This window comes from Lycium barbarum, chromosome 11, assembly GCF_019175385.1.
Source record: "Lycium barbarum isolate Lr01 chromosome 11, ASM1917538v2, whole genome shotgun sequence".
Classification (NCBI taxonomy): domain Eukaryota; kingdom Viridiplantae; phylum Streptophyta; class Magnoliopsida; order Solanales; family Solanaceae; genus Lycium; species Lycium barbarum.
The window spans coordinates 75,150,234-75,166,978 of record NC_083347.1 but is presented as its reverse complement, the minus strand read 5'-3'; positions in this window follow the sequence as shown (position 1 = coordinate 75,166,978).

Sequence of the window (16,745 nt, the reverse complement as noted above, 5' to 3'; positions counted from 1 at the left end):
GTCAGTGTGACTATAATATTATTTCTTGTATTTATGAAAAACAATGTTGTTAGCATGTGAATTGTTGGTATAATTTATGCCTTTGGAAGAAGAAAATGTGTTGTTGTTGTTGTTATTGCATTTGGGAAGTTTCGGGTGGAATGGCACGGTGGTTGGATTATTTTGAATATAGTACGGATGGGTTGAAGTATTCTTGAACATTGTTTGAATGGTTTCGGATTAGTACTTGAATATGTGAGCAGTCATGAATTGAGCATAAATGGAAAGTCGTCAAAGTTTGTAGAAAGAAGTCACTAATGTTAGTATGCGTCTTGAATCGATTGTGGATATTGCTGGAATAATTGTTGGTATTGTTGCTGATATTTTGGCCGAGTTAAATTCTCGGATTTGTTGTTGTATGTTTGGCCGAGTGGAATTCTCGGGGATGTTGCATTTACAGGGGAAATGCTGCCGAAATTTCTGTAGATTAAGTGTTGGTTTGGAATTAGACTCTTAAGTGTTTATGGCTAATGTTTGGTATATATGAATAGTGTTGTAGATCTTGCGAAGCGAAAGACTTAAGTTCGGATTAGCATAGAAAGCGGGCAAGGTATGTAAGGCTTACCCTTTCTTTCTTTTGGCATGATCCCTATGAAACGAGTATATGATGTATATGTATGATTTCAAAGAGATTCCTATTCTTAGAGCCACTAGGATGGCTAACGTTCTTGATTTTCATATGGCTTTGATACGTATCCATGGTTTCCAAAGTTCTATTGGATATGCTTCCGAACGTGTCTACGATTCTTATTTGCCTATTGATATGAGCATACTTAGTATGGTTGAGGTTATGGCCTGATTGGATAACGAGCCAGGTATAAGAGTTCATGTCCTTAAAATGGTTCTGTAAGTATTAATGTTTCTAACTTCTGCATACAGTCTTGGATCGGGCCAAACGTTCCTCGGCAGTACTATAATATAATTATGGATCGGGCTACACGTTCCACAGCAATATATTTATGGATCGGGCTGCACATTCCGCAGCAATATATTGTATGGATCGGGTTGCACGTTCCGCAGCAATACACTGTTTGATGTTCTATGAGTACGCATGCACGAATCTGTTATATGTATATATGATATATGATGTCGGCATATTGATTTGATCCATAATGATATTCGAAAGGTACTTAACATGACTGTTGCTTTGATTTTCCAAAAATGGCTTCTGAAACGTTTGAAAAAAAGTTCTGTACTAAAACGTCCATAACTTTTTCATACGAACTCCGATTGACTCGAAACGTGTTTACGAACCTCAAGTGTCAGTTTATGTATTTACCTATCGAGTCTTGATTTGTGTGCATATGGTTTCTCACTACTCTGCTCGTGCAAGCTCAATATGTCTATTCACCGAGTCCCGGGCCCGGTATGTTATCGTGCGCACTCTATTGCATTGTTCACCGAGTCCCTTAATGGGCCGGGTACGGTATATATATATATGATGGTGTGATATGATGATGATGATGAGGATGTGTTATGGTGGCCAGGAGGGCATATGATGATTTGATTCACCGAGTCCCTCACTAGAGGGCCGGGTACGGTATGTGTTGACACCTAATTTTGGCTCGCCGTGCTTAAAATTAACGTTTTAGAGCGCGAAATACATTTTTTACACATTTTTACATTTTGCGACAATTTATTGATGATTATCCTTATTTTAGCAATTTTATCAATTTATTGTCATTTTTAAGAATCATTATTTTTGCACATGTACAGCGTAATACTACAATTTTTGTGCAATTAATAATTGCCTCTTAATTTTATAGCAATACATTTTTTCCTATCTTGAACATTAATATTTATATTTTTACTTACGTTATTATTTATACATGTATTAATTAACTATATTTTAGTACAGTCCGACAGTGCAGAGAAAATCGGAGCAATTAATTTTTAAATGCAGAGCAAAAAAATTCGATCAAGTCAAGGTCTCGTCACCTTTTTAAAAGTTGACATTTGAGGTGATGGGTTGGGTTCTTGAACCATTGATTAATAATTTTTTATATATTGGTTAAAAGGGTGAAATTCCTATTGGACAATAACCCAAGGATTTAAATAAGCATTGAGCAGACAAAGGGGTGCAATCTTCTATTCTTTGGACAAAACAAGGGGCCATTTTGCATTATAAGAAAAGGGAGGGGGTATTCATCTTCTAGATATATTTACACACACACACAACACTCAGATATTTTTTAAACCTAATATTTCTCTCCTCCCCTCCTCACCCACAGTCGCCGACCCCCACCCTCATCGCCGCCGACGGTGAACTCCACCAGCCACGCTCCACCAACCCACTACGCCCTCCGTTCTCCATCCCCCCCCACTGCCCAGCGCAACCACCACTTCGTCTCCCTCTCTCTCTCACCCACGCCACCACAAACCACCACACCACCGCTGCCCACCACCACAAAAACAGCCCTTTTCCTCCGTCCTCACCAACCCAGTACCGCCAGTGACGCCCCAAACACCACCACGCCGCCTTTCCTCTATTTTTCCCTTCGCTCTTCCCCCTAACCGACAGTTCACCGCCGGCGAAACTCCGACCAAAAGACGCCATGAACAACGATGACCACGTATCTGAGGAAATGAACTCCGGCGAACAGGGTTTCATTAAGCTTATAAAATTATTTTGTTTGTATTACACAGATCTGTTTATTTTACTTCGGCAATACACCATTAAAATCGGCGACCTCCTGTTCTTTTTTGGCATTCTTATGAGGTTGTATACATGTTTATGCTTCTTTGATGCTTTGTTGCTATTTTTATGATCATAGCTGCTGTTTGGGCTGACTTTTGTACTATTTTGAATATTTTCCGGTGAATGTCCGGGTTCATCTCCGGTGATTCTACTACTGTTTTGAGCTGTTGCACTGCTGGTTGCATTTCAGACCACTTTGCATTATTTTTGTTAATATCGTGTTGGTTTTTCACCCAAAAAAATTTGCTCCTTTACTGTTGCTGAGAATTTTGGACTGTTTTAGAAGCATTCTTGTCCTTTTCATTGCTTCTCGGATGTTTAAATGATAATGAAGAAATTATGACACCCTATGGCCGATGAAGAAATTTCCGTCGATTTCCAAGGCCTCCTATGTACAAAAGACGGGTTTTTTTATTTTTATTTTAAGTTTATTCATTATTTCGTTAATCCATTCGATAATTATTTATTCTCTTACTAACACTTTTACTAAGTGTTTATACAGGTACCCGGAGATACATCCCGAACACGACACTCGGAAGGAACCCGAAGACTTCATCGAATCACTGTTTGTATTTACTTTCCGCATTTTTTTTATAACTGTACAAAACATAAACTCATAGTATAGTGGAAACTTTATTTTTGGAATGACGGGCTGATATATTTATTTACTTGTCACCTTGTTTGTTAAACTTAAAATTGTCATTCGCTTTAGGCAAGACTTAGGCCGTCAATACTTTCATAACTAGATTAAATTAACTTGGTATAAATATTTTGTTAGTTAAATTCACATTTTTTACGCTAGGCAAATATTAAGTCGTCCATTTACAAATCTTTTATTCTTTAGAGGCATTACACATTTTCACTCATTTTTTATCCACAATTCCTTATACTTATTTTTTACCAATACTTTTTACAATTTTTTTTATTTTTATTCTTTTGATAGGATATTCATTAAACAAATATTTTTTTTAACTAAACGGTAGAAACAAGTCAAATAAACTTTACTTTTCTGAATAATTGTGCTATATAAATTCTTTACACCAATGAATATTCGTAGATTATTTTTACATTCTTTATGGACTAATATACCTAGTTATACAATTCTTTAGACATTTTATGTTCGATATACACTCTTTTATTCTTGAAAATACATTCTTTATTTATTTAATATCCATACATTCTTACATAGACCCACATTCTTTATATCCTTGATATATTTATTTTTTACATAGTCTTACATTTTTTTTATACTCTATATATAGTTACACATTCTTTACACTAACATATATATACACTCTTTGTACTAACAGATATACTTTTATACTTAGGAGGTACATTCTCTTTATACTCTTTTATATATTCTTTTTTACTATACATTCTTTATGAATACTTGATATAAATACATTTTTATACACTGTATATACTTAGTATATTATCATTTAGTGTAGCTTTTCATGAAGTCATAACCTTTTGAAAACAGGTAATAATAATGATAAACAGATAAATAATTCCCCTCTAGTGTTCAATTAAACTAAGTCTAAGGACTGTCTTCGGACAGGCTCTGAGGGATGCTTAATACCTTCCCCTCGGGGTAAATAAAACCCTTATCTAGAATCTCATAGGTTTCGTGGACTAAAAATGGAGTAGACACACAAATACATATAGGTTTCCTGATTTTCCTAAAAATAAGGTGGCGACTCTAACCCTTTTAAAATCAGTTAGAAGAACCGTGAAGTTGCAAACTATATTGGACCCCATTCAAAATAGGGCGTAACAGAATGGCGACTCTGCTGGGGAATTACCTAGGTTTTGACTTTAACAGACTTAGTTTAAGTGAGCACTTGAGGGATATGTGATTATTTATTTGTTTTTATTATTATTACTTGTTATGTATATATTGTGAACTGCTACAATATTATTTTTGAAAGGACACGAGCTAAAGCCAAACTTGTGTTCCTTATTTGATTGAAGACACTACATGTTACTGTTTTCTTTATACCGTCATCACACTTTCAATTGAGTCTTTGGTCGTACACATACACACATTGTGCACGCGAGTTGTGCTTTTGCGCTCCTCCAAACCTTCTTCAAACTCCTTAGTTTCAGAGATTGGTGGGCTAGTCTTACTACTTGTCATCTCGCAGTTTTCCGAATATTCTTTATCAGCTTAGGTGAATCTACTCTTAGAATTCTTAGGCCGTTGTATGTATAATTTTGATCACTACTCTAGCCGGATTAATTTCATTCTTTATTTGCTACATGCTCTTTGCATCTTACATATTCTTTATTTGTTTCACATACTGTATTTATTAGACATTCTTTAGTTGTACATATATACTAGACATACCTTCTTCCGCCTCGTCTGCTTTATCGGACAATTTTGGTTGACTTGTGTTGAACTTGGAACCTTTCCAAACCCTCACACCCATTTTTTTTTGGTCTTTACGACTACCCTCACAACCACATTATTTTTCATACCCATTTCCAGCCTTTGCTACCATCATTTTGACTTTACAATTCCTTTTTTTATACAATACAACCTTGTACATTCTTTCCCTCTCTGGAACACACTTTTTCCAGATTCGAACTCTTGTTCACAGCTTCACTTCTGTTCAATACAACCACCAATTCATAGAAATCATCCAAATCACATACAACACCGTATCCGCCCGAACAACATCTGACCTGATTCTTGTCCTGGCAAGATACGTAGGCAACCCTACATGAGGGTTCGGTCTCCCCACTGTTTCAAAATAATTCACCGAAAAAAAAAAAAACCGGGACAATTATTTTGGAGCAGTTCAAAGACGCTCTCCAAAAAGACTTCTAAGAGCATCAATCAATCCCTTGAAATCCAAAACCGAACAGCGGCAATACCAGCCTTACCCCAACCATTATCTAGCTTTGGTCCCAAATTCTGGGATATAGGCTTTTCTTCTTCTAAGCATCGCAAGCCATGGAACTTTGGCTTGTCGGTGTTTATTTTTCAACCCAAGGGTACAACAACAAGTAAATCCTTCCCCCCTCAATTATACAATAATCGTGCCGACTGACAAGGAGTAATGTCAAAGCTCCGCAAACAGTTTGGTACCCAATCATTGCAATCTTACCGATAGGCGCGGAGTATTTTTAGAAACTCCGTAAAAGTCGGCATCCCCTCTTATCACCTTGCCAGCAGACGCGAATTATTTTTAAAGCTCCGCCGATGTTGACATTCCCTCATAGCCAACCATGCCAATAAATGCAGAGTAGTATCAAAAGCTTTGCCAACGTCCAATCTTTTCCTCTATCACAATCTTGTCAACGTACTGGAGTAATGTCAAGGCTCCATCTACAGTTGACCTCCTTCTTTTCGGCTGCCTGTTAGAGTATTTTCAATGCTCTGGCTGCGATCAGCTCATTTTTCTGACCGTCTACGATAGTACTGTCCAAGCTCTGAGCCTATGATTGGTCCTTTCCTGGATAATTTTCAAAGCCCCGTGCCTATGATCGACACACCATTTTGCCGTCTGTCAGAGTACCTGCAAAATTCTGCCTTCAATCGGCACCTCTTTTTACATCTTATCGGCAAGAACTACGCACACCTGATTCTCTTCTTTAATGAGATACGTAGGCAGCCCTTTGGGGTTCGGTATTCATTATTAAAAAAATAAAAAAAAAAGGTCTGAAAATTATTTGAAAGAAAAAAAATAAAAAATTCTTTGTTCTTACCTCTCTGAACGAACTACGCGCACCTGATTCTCATAAAAAAATGAGATACGTAGGCAACCCTTCTCGGGTTCGGTACCCCTTATTCAAAAAATACAAAAGTATTTTTTGGATTCATATCTTCGACTTGGTTAGTACCAACACAGTTAGGAATGTGCATAGGAAAGAAACAAGTGACAATCGATATGATGGAGAGGACTGACTTCGTGGTAAACCATAGATTCTTTCGGTACCTCTCATTCACACTTTAAGTTACACTTGAAAAATTCTGTTGCATGCTCGTAAGACAAGAATAAAACCAACCTCATTGTTTCATGTGCATTGTGTGGTGAGCTTTAGATGACGTTCAATTGCATTGCATTGTGATCTAGAACTTGGCCTGAATGTCTGTTGAGGCGAAATTATGAGTAACACTTGGTATAGGAAAGGATCGTAGACCTTCTTTGACCCGTTTGAGCCTTTCTAGCCTACCAAATGACGTTATCCCTAGCATTCCCCCTTTGAGCCTAAAGCCTTTTCTTTGACAACCACATCATAAGACTATACCATTTCTGAGTGCTTACACGCACTATCCCTCTCTTGGCCCAACCTCCCTGAGCGCACTAGAAATGTGCAACCGTGGATAAGAGATCCAAGTTGAAGCTTCCAAAAAAAAAAAAAGATTCAACAGTCCGAGGAAAACAAAGACGAAGAACGACCTCCAAAGCAAGAAGGAGCCCAACAAAAAAAAAATCATCAGACATCATTCAGGATCTCGGGCATACAACCCGTCATTCATCTTTATTTTTCACATTCCGGCATACAACCCGGAATTAACATCAGGACTTCGGGCATACAACCCAGGTCAATTCTCTTAATCCCCACAGAGTCTCGGGCATACAACCCCGAACTCCAAAAAAAAAAAAGGGGGCTCCAACTTGTAAAAGAAGTCGCACAAGTACAAAAGAAAGGGACAACAAAACGAAGCAGATCAGCGTCAGAGCACACAAATACCAAACACAGACATAGTGCAACGCTCAGGGAAGGATTAGTCACTCTTTACCCAAATAATTTCCTACCCTTTTCCCAAGCCTACATTACAACCCGATAACAAGCCCTACGTGATCTTATGCCAAGGGTTCTCACATTAGTGGATACTTACATGACGGCCAAGCCTATGGTATCACAATTGCATGCATTGAACATCTTTCTGAGTATGAGTGTACTTCTCTAGACGTCCCAAAGTTCAAATACTGAATATGTGTAAAAAAAAGGACTTTCTTTCTAGTGAGGGCACTTGAAACATAAGGATAGGTATAGTTCAAAACCTTTACTTGAAGCAAGACGAACAAATCTTGTCGATACTTAGGTATGTCTGAGGTACCACTTGAAGCTGTAGGAATTATACCGAAGTCAATCTCGGTTAGCTGGGAAGAAAGTGATAGAACTCTTATGCACAAAACTAATTGTTGGTACCAACTGAAGTCAAGACACGATTCTCTTCACTTCTTCATTTTCCAATATTCTTTACAAAAAAAACAACAAAAAATGCATCGAAAAAAAAAAATCAATTATAGGCGCCCACCTTCTAATGCGGGTATTTTCCTTTCAAATACATTTTTACAGGCGCCCACCTTCTAATGCGGGTATTTTCATTTCAAATACATTTTTATAGGCGCCCACCTTCTAATGCGGGTATTTTCATTTCAAATACTTTTTTACAGGCGGGCCTTCTAATGCGGGTATTTTAAATTCAGTCAGGCGCCCACCTTCTAATGCGGGTATTTTAATTTCAGTTTAGGCACCCACCTTTTAATGTAGGTATTTTAATTTCAGTTCAGGCGCCCACCTTCTAATGCGGGTATTTTAAATTTCAGTTCAGGCACCCACCTCATAATGCGGGTATTTTAAATTCAGTCAGGCGCCCACCTTCTAATGTGGGTATTTTAATTTCAGTTCAGGCACCCACCTCATAATGCGGGTATTTTAAATTCATTCAGGCGCCCACCTTCTAATGCGGGTATTTTAATTTCAGTTCAGGCACCCACCTCATAATGCGGGTATTTTAAATTCAGTCAGGCGCCCACCTTCTAATGCGGGTATTTTAAATTTCAGTTCAGGCACCCACCTCATAATGCGGGTATTTTAAATTCAGTCAGGCGCCCACCTTCTAATGCGGGTATTTTAATTTCAGTTCAGGCGCCTCCCTTCTAATGCGGGTATTTTAATTTCAGTCAAGGCGCCCACCTTCTAATGCGAGTATTTTAAATTCCAGTTCAGGCACCCACCTCATAATGCGGGTATTTTAAATTCATTCAGGCGCCCACCTTCTAATGCGGGTATTATAAATTTCAGTTCAGGCACCCACCTCATAATGCGGGTATTTTAAATTCAGTCAGGCGCCCACCTTCTAATGCGGGTATTTTAATTTCAGTTCAGGCGCCCACCTTCTAATGCGGGTATTTTAAATTTCAGTTCAGGCACCCACCTCATAATGCGAGTATTTTAAATTCAGTCAGGCGCCCACCTTCTAATGCGGGTATTTTAAATTTTAGTTCAGGCACCCACCTCATAATGCGGGTATTTTAAATTCAGTCAGGCGCCCACCTTCTAATGCGGGTATTTTAATTTCAGTTCAGGCGCCCACCTTCTAATGCGGGCGCCCACCTTCAAATACGGGTATTCCATTTCAAAGCTCTGGCACACAAAGCAGAGTATGCATCAGGATCTCGGCACACAACACGAGATTTCATTTCATTTTAATTCTCCGGCACACAAACCGGAGTATGCATCATGGTCTTCACACACAATCCAGGATTCCTCCCCATTCAAAGCTTCGGCACACAACCCGATCTTTTCATCAGGGTCCCGACATACAACTTTGTAATCCATTTTAATCCATGGCTCTGAGTTTGGTCACCCCTATAGCAATACATCATTTTCCACCCCAAATCATTTTCCCGAACTACAATCGGTCTGACTCCCATTTCAGGGATGTGTAGGTAACTCGAATTCGAGCACGACCGTTCTTCGTCCCACACCGGCTAGGACCACTCCAACAACACTGGGGCAAAATTTTGATCGGACGATCAAAATTTGCCACAACATCCATTAGTCATCATTTTTCGAACTACATTGACCTGATTCTCGTGATTGACGAGATATGTAGGAAGCTCTATGCAGATTTCGGTCACATCGGGACGAGAATCATTCTTTCCCCAGCAAGTATACAATCTTGCACCCTCCCAGCGTCTCCTAGCTCGACACTGGGGCAATTTTGGAAGCAATGACATGGGTACATGAATGTTTCGGCCCTGAACAATCCTTCCCTTTTTATCATTTTTCTTTTTTATCACAACCCTGCCTGCGGACGGGGAGTATTGTCAAAGCTCTATCAACGTCTGGCTTCTTTCTCCGTACATATCCTTTTAGTAATTCTTTGCAGGGCCAAAATAGGCTACACGTCAACGTCTTCGTCCGAAAACTCTTTCATCGTCTCCGGTCGAAGAGGGACAAGCTGTTGACACCTAATTTTGGCTCGCCGTGCTTAAAATTAACGTTTTAGAGCGCGAAATTCCTTTTTTACACATTTTTACATTTTGCGACAATTTATTGATGATTATCCTTATTTTAGCAATTTTATCAATTTATTGTCATTTTTAAGAATCATTATTTTTGCACATGTACAGCGTAATACTACAATTTTTGTGCAATTAATAATTGCCTCTTAATTTTATAGCAATACATTTTTTCATATCTTGAACATTAATAGTTATATTTTTACTTACGTTATTATTTATACATGTATTAATTAACTATATTTTAGTACAGTCCGACAGTGCAGAGAAAATCAGAGCAATTAATTTTTAAATGCAGAGCAAAAAAATTCGATCAAGTCAAGGTCTCGTCACCTTTTTAAAAGTTGACATTTGAGGTGATGGGTTGGGTTCTTGATCCATTGATTAATAAATTTTTATATATTGGTTAAAAGGGTGAAATTCCTATTGGACAATAACCCAAGGATTTAAATAAGCATTGAGGAGACAAAGGGGTGCAATCTTCTATTCTTTGGACAAAACAAGGGGCCATTTTGCATTATAAGAAAAGGGAGGGGGTATTCATCTTCTAGATATATTTACACACACACACAACACTCAGATTTTTTTTAAACCTAATATTTCTCTCCTCCCCTCCTCACCCACAGCCGCCGACCCCCACCCTCATCGCCGCCGGCGGTGAACTCCACCAGCCACGCTCCACCAACCCACTACGCCCTCCGTTCTCCATCCCCCCCCACTGCCCAGCGCAACCACCACTTCGTCTCCCTCTCTCTCTCACCCACGCCACCACAAACCACCACACCACCGCTGCCCACCACCACAAAAACAGCCCTTTTCCTCCGTCCTCACCAACCCAGTACCGCCAGTGACGCCCCAAACACCACCACGCCGCCTTTCCTCTATTTTTCCCTTCGCTCTTCCCCCTAACCGACAGTTCACCGCCGGCGAAACTCCGACCAAAAGACGCCATGAACAACGATGACCACGTATCTGAGGAAATGAACTCCGGCGAACAGGGTTTCATTAAGCTTATAAAAATATTTTGTTTGTATTACACAGATCTGTTTATTTTACTTCGGCAATACACCATTAAAATCGGCGACCTCCTGTTCTTTTTTGGCATTCTTATGAGGTTGTATACATGTTTATGCTTCTTTGATGCTTTGTTGCTATTTTTATGATCATAGCTGCTGTTTGGGCTGACTTTTGTACTATTTTGAATATTTTCCGGTGAATGTCCGGGTTCATCTCCGGTGATTCTACTACTGTTTTGAGCTGTTGCACTGCTGGTTGCATTTCAGACCACTTTGCATTATTTTTGTTAATATCGTGTTGGTTTTTCACCCAAAAAATTTGCTCTTTTACTGTTGCTGAGAATTTTGGACTGTTTTAGAAGCATTCTTGTCCTTTTCATTGCTTCTCGGATGTTTAAATGATAATGAAGAAATTATGACACCCTATGGCCGATGAAGAAATTTCCGTCGATTTCCAAGGCCTCCTATGTACAAAAGACGGGTTTTTTTATTTTTATTTTAAGTTTATTCATTATTTCGTTAATCCATTCGATAATTATTTATTCTCTTACTAACACTTTTACTATGTGTTTATACAGGTACCCGGAGATACATCCCGAACACGACACTCGGAAGGAACCCGAAGACTTCATCGAATCACTGTTTGTATTTACTTTCCGCATTTTTTTTATAACTGTACAAAACATAAACTCATAGTATAGTGGAAACTTTATTTTTGGAATGACGGGCTGATATATTTATTTACTTGTCACCTTGTTTGTTAAACTTAAAATTGTCATTCGCTTTAGGCAAGACTTAGGCCGTCAATACTTTCATAACTAGATTAAATTAACTTGGTATAAATATTTTGTTAGTTAAATTCACATTTTTTACGCTAGGCAAATATTAAGTCGTCCATTTACAAATCTTTTATTCTTTAGAGGCATTACACATTTTCACTCATTTTTTATCCACAATTCCTTATACTTATTTTTTACCAATACTTTTTACAATTTTTTTTATTTTTATTCTTTTGATAGGATATTCATTAAACAAATTATTTGTTTTTAACTAAACGGTAGAAACAAGTCAAATAAACTTTACTTTTCTGAATAATTGTGCTATATAAACTCTTTACACCAATGAATATTCGTAGATTATTTTTACATTCTTTATGGACTAATATACCTAGTTATACAATTCTTTAGACATTTTATGTTCGATATACACTCTTTTATTCTTGAAAATACATTCTTTATTTATTTAATATCCATACATTCTTACATAGACCCACATTCTTTATATCCTTGATATATTTATTTTTTACATAGTCTTACATTTTTTTTATACTCTATATATAGTTACAGATTCTTTACACTAACATATATATACACTCTTTGTACCAACAGATATACTTTTATACTTACGAGGTACATTCTCTTTATACTCTTTTATATACTCTTTTTTACTATACATTCTTTATGAATACTTGATACTTGATATAAATACATTTTTATACACTATATATACTTAGTATATTATCATTTAGTGTAGCTTTTCATGAAGTCATAACCTTTTGAAAACAGGTAATAATAATGATAAACAGATAAATAATCCCCTTCTAGTGTTCAATTAAACTAAGTCTAAGGACTGTCTTCGGACAGGCTCTGAGGGATGCTTAATACCTTCCCCTCGGGGTAAATAAAACCCTTATCTAGAATCTCATAGGTTTCGTGGACTAAAAATGGAGTAGACACACAAATACATATAGGTTTCCTGATTTTCCTAAAAATAAGGTGGCGACTCTAACCCTTTTAAAATCAGTTAGAAGAACCGTGAAGTTGCAAACTATATTGGACCCCGTTCAAAATAGGGCGTAACAGTATGTATATATGCATATGCATGATGATATGATGGTACACTGATATGATGATATGACTTCATTCACCGAGCCCCTCACTAGAGGGCCGGGTACGGTATATATGTGATATATGATATTGATATGCATGACTCTACTCACCAAGTCCCACACTAGAGGGCCGGGTACGGTATGTGTATACACGTATTCATGATGGGATAATGACATGACTTCATTCACCGAGTCCCATAATGGGCCGGGTACGGTATGTGATATGAAAATGTTTGATTCTGTTCCGTACTACACAGGTACAGTGGTTTCTTGACTATGATGCTTGACTCTTGGAATCTCTATTTCAGTTATGATCCTTCCAGTTATATTTCATGCCTTACATACTCAGTACATATTCCGTACTGACCCCCTTTCTTCGGCGGCTGCGTTTCATGCCCGCAGGTACAGACGCGCACGTGAGCGGTCCGTCAGCGTAGGCCATCCATTCTGCTGTGTTGAAGTGCTCCCTCGTTCCGGAGCCCATACTTTTGGTACAGATCTTTCTGTTGTACATATTCATGCATATATGACTATTTACAGGTACGGCGGGGCCCTGTCCCGTCATATGGTTCTGTTATGTTTATTAGAGGCCTGTAGACATATATGTGGGTCATGGGTCGCTATTGTTCGGTAACGCCTGTGATTTGCGTCTAAGCGGTCCTATTTGCTATGACAGCCTTAACGGCTTGTATGTATATATATACTTATGTATATGCTTTGGACGATATGTTCTACGACGGCCTTGGCGGCTCCTATATGATGTGTTTGATATGTGCGACCTCTTAAGATAACATCTGCCCTTAATATCTGTAATAATTAATATATGTTGGATATGGATAAGTTACGGATATGTCGATTTGGTAAGTAAGTGTGTATGGGTGTCCAGCTCGGGCACTAGTCACGGCCTACGGGGTTGGATCGTGACAATTTCACTGACCGTATGTCTGGCCGTAGATTTGGTCCAGTGAGGCTGGCCATTTGGGCTAATTATACGGCCAAACATACGGTCAGTATAATTTATACGACCAGTATATTGGGCTGTATAATACCCAGTTCTTCCGAACTCATTCTCGTCGACTCGTTTGATCTCCAATCCTTATTGAACCTTCGTAACACTTGTTTATCACCTCATTAATAATCTAAGGGACGTTATATCTCTTCTCGAAAACATCATTAAGTCATCGTTAACTTGTTACTCGTAATTCCTTTTCGATACCTATCGCATGCCTTGTTTTCCTTAACAACTTCTGTCTCCTACCTCACAAGTCTTTGAAATCTCATTTAGAATTATCAAATGTTATTTCTTACTTATCAAAACATCGTATACGTCGTGCCCTTCGTTATCCTATTCACTGTACTTTAACGGAAAATTTTCGGGGTGTAACATTTTTCCCCCCTTTTGGAACATTCATCCTCGAATGTTAAACACTCGGGAATTCTGCAAAAATTTCGCCAGAGTTTCCCCTGTAATATGGCACTACCATCCTGTCACAACAGCCCACAATAACATTGCCTCACAGGGTCACAACACAATAGCAATATAAGTTGGCCACACACGACCCATATGCATAAAAAGAAAACATACATACCTCATAATCTTGGTGTTGCATCTTGGCTCTCTTCCGGGAGCTGAAATAAGTGCGGGTATTTGGATTTCATACTCTCTTCTGCTTCCCAAGTCATTTCTTCCTGGTTTTTATTTAGCCATAAGACTTTAACTGAGGTTATTTCCTTATTCTGAAGTCTTCGTACTTGCCTGTCTAATATAGCAATGGGCACTTCTTCATAGACTAGCTTTTCTGTCACTTGAACATCATCTACTGGAACAATCCTCGTAGGATCTCCAACACACTTGCGGAGCATTGAGACTGGAAAACTGGATGGACTGATTCAAGTTCTGGTGGTAAGTCCAATTCATAAGCTACTTGACCCACCTTACGGATAATCTTATAGGGTCCAATATATCGAGGACTTAACTTTCCTTTCTTGCCAAAACTCATCACACCTTTCATTGGTGACACCTTTAATAATACCCAATCATCAACTTGAAATTCTAAGTCTCACCGGCGGTTGTCCGCATAAGATTTTTGGTGACTTTGGGTTGTCAATAATCGATCTCGGATCACCTTGACTTTTTCTACTGCTTGTTGAATTAACTCAGGGCCTATTAGCTATACTTCTTCTATTTCAAACCATCCAATTGGATACCTGCACTTCCTTCCATATAAAGCTTCATACGGAGCCATTTGGATACTGGAATGGTAGCTATTGTTGTATGCAAACTCAATAAGAGGTAAGTGATCATCCCAACTACCACTGAAATCTAGTACACATGCCTGTAGCATATCTTCCAAGGTCTAAATAGTACGTTCGGCTTGCCCATCCGTCTGCGGATGAAATGCCGTGCTAAGCTTTACTTGAGTACCTAGACCTTCTTGGAAAGATTTCCAGAACTTGGCTGTAAATTGCGCTCCTCTATCTGTGATAATGGATATCGAAATACCATGGAGTCGCACAACCTCCTCGAGATACAACCTTGCATAATCTTCTGCTGAGTATGTGGTTCTGACTGGAAGAAAATGAGTTGCTTTCGTCAATCTATCCACAATCACCTATATAGAATCATAATTGCTTCGGGAGCGAGGAAACCCCATAATAAAATCCATGTTGATCACTTCCCATTTCCAAGTAGGGATTTCTATTACTTGCAATAATCCTCCTGGCTTTTGATGTTCGATTTTCACTTGCTGGAAATTTGGACATAGAGCTACAAATTCTGCTATATCTCTCTCCATGCCATCCCACCAATATATCAACTTAAGATCATGATACATCTTTGTTGCACCAGGGTGAATAGAATACCGAGAATAATGAGCTTCTTCTAGAATTCGACGGCGCAACTCTGCAACATTCGGAACACATAGCCTGCCTCGGTATCTAAGAATTCCATCCATAGAAGTTTCAAATGGAGACTTCTCTTTTTCATGAAATGTGTCTCTGTAACGGCTCAACTGAGGATCTTCATATTGACGCTCTTTCACTTCCATATTCAAGGATAAAACTGTGGGATTATTAATGTCAATTCTTGCACTACCTGAATCAATTAGACGTACTTCAAGATTAGCTAGTTGGTGGAGCTCATGAATTAATTCTTTCTTCTCCGAGGGAACTTCACATAGCCTGCCCATCGATCGGCGGCTAAGCGCATCAGCTACTACATTTGCCTTTCCGAGGTGGTATAAAATACTCACATCATAATCTTTTAATAACTCTAACCACCGCCTCTATCATAGATTCAACTCCTTCTATTTGAAAATGTATTGAAGACTCTTGTGATCTGTATAGATATCAACATGCACGCCATACAAGTAATATCTCCACATCTTTAATGCATGAATAACTGCAGCCAATTCGAGATCATGAGTTGGGTAGTTCTTTTCATGTTTCCGCAGCTGCCTCGAAGTATAAGCAATGACTTTACCGTGCTGCATTAACACACATCCTAACCCAACACCGGAAGCATCATAATATACAACATAACCATCTGGCCCTTCTGGGAGTGTCAAGACTGGGGCTAAGGTTAATCTGTCCTTCAACTCTTGGAAGTTGCGTTCACAAGCATCATTCCACTGAAACTTAGCTGACTTTTGGGTTAGCTTCGTCAATGGGGCTGAAATAGAGGAAAATCCTTGTTATACCTCGCATTTCCAGTGCATGAGTATGGCATGTACCTCATCGTAGTAATGGGGTATCGGAGACATCCCAGGATGCTTTGAAAGGCACAAGCCATGGAAAGTACGTAACAACGAAGAAAACGGGTGAATTACGATCTCGTAAGT